The sequence below is a fragment of the Papio anubis genome, chromosome 4, assembly GCF_008728515.1.
Source record: "Papio anubis isolate 15944 chromosome 4, Panubis1.0, whole genome shotgun sequence".
Classification (NCBI taxonomy): domain Eukaryota; kingdom Metazoa; phylum Chordata; class Mammalia; order Primates; family Cercopithecidae; genus Papio; species Papio anubis.
The window spans coordinates 67,505,969-67,507,370 of NC_044979.1; the positions used below are offsets into that span (position 1 = coordinate 67,505,969).

Here is a 1,402-nt window from a genome sequence, read left to right on the forward strand (position 1 = left end):
GGTGGTTGATGATAGTCCTTGTGTGTGTGTGTGTGTGTGTGTGTGTATGTGTGTGTGTATGTATGTGTATGTGCGTGTGTGTCCTTGAAGGCAGTAGACAGTTCTGAGGATCCTAGGGAATAAAAGAAGGAATAGGTGGTTTTCTTTTTTTTCTTTTTTTTTTCAGCTTCCAAGTCATTTTATTCAGAATTTTTTGTTTGTTTCCTGAATCAATAGATACTATACAAAACAATGTAAAAAATGGCTACTATTTTCTCTCCCCAGCTTCCCCCTCCCCTGGGGACAATCCTCTAGGGAAACTCACTCTGGGGTTTTAGGGGTTCTCCCTCTAGATTTGGTCCAGCAAGTGAGGCTGAGTTACATAGTCCCTTGAATCACTTTCAAAGGAGCTCAGCTGAGGTGAAGAGAGCCTCTGGGACCTGGAGGTTACTAGGTTAGGGAAATGGGTTAGGGTTTTTTTGGGAGAAAAGCCAGCACCTGGGGCCTACCCCAAAGAAAAGGGTATCTAAAATGTTCACGGTTCCTTCTTTTGCTTCAAAAAGTGACATTTATTCAAAGAAAAAAAGACAAGATGTCCATCCCTTGGCTCCCTCTTCTGCTGCTCCTCAGCCCCCCAACATTGAACGCTGGCTGGGGCTAGGTAGCAGGACAGCCCCTCAGATGAAGTCAACAACATTAAGGGGAATTTCCTCAATGGAGGTGTTGTAGAAGGTCTCTGTGTCTCAAAGGGTCCTCTTATCTTCTTCTGTCACCATGTTGATAGCCACACCCTTATGGCCAAACCATCCACTTCAACCAATTCTGTGGATATAGTTTTCCCTGTTGGTCGGAAGGTCATAGTTGATGACTAAAGAAACCTGCTGCACATCAATGCCTCTGGCCTACGTCAAGAAAGACGACTCTTCAGCATGTACATCAGAGGACAATCTATCCTGAAGGGAAGACACTTAGGTATCCATGTAGGCAGCCAAGGAAGGCAGAGGAAATAAGCATCCCTGTTCCTCAAAGACCTTAGGCATACCAGATTATATTCCAAGTTGCTACTTTCCTGAGAGGGGCACTGTATGTCCCCTTGGAGAGGGAATCGCCTTGGATAGGAATATGTGTTTTAAAGCAAGAAGGAATGAAATCAGTTAGGTGAATCCTCCAGGCATTTATCAAATGATTTTAAAAGTCAATCTTCTCTTTTTGGAGTCCCTGCATTAAACACTTCATTGTCAGGCAAGGGCATGAAGGCCATGGGAATCCCGTGTTGGGTGGACCCAGTTTCTAATGGCCTGCATTTGCATATCAAAGGTTGCCTACCTGACTCTCGACATATCTCCACACATATCACCATGTGTGTAGAACATCCAGGGTGCCCTACATTTGCATATTAAAAGGCTAGAGTGGGAGAACCAGC

General features: G+C 44.7%; 1 non-coding gene across 1 annotated transcript; it reads right to left on the bottom strand.

Annotated features, from left to right (window-relative positions):
* Window positions 1-955: 955 nt before the first annotated feature.
* On the bottom strand, window positions 956-1,095 carry LOC116274763. The gene has a single exon (XR_004183538.1). It is a non-coding gene; the product is annotated as a small nucleolar RNA SNORA67 (small nucleolar RNA).
* Between the last annotated feature and the right edge of the window lie 307 nt (window positions 1,096-1,402).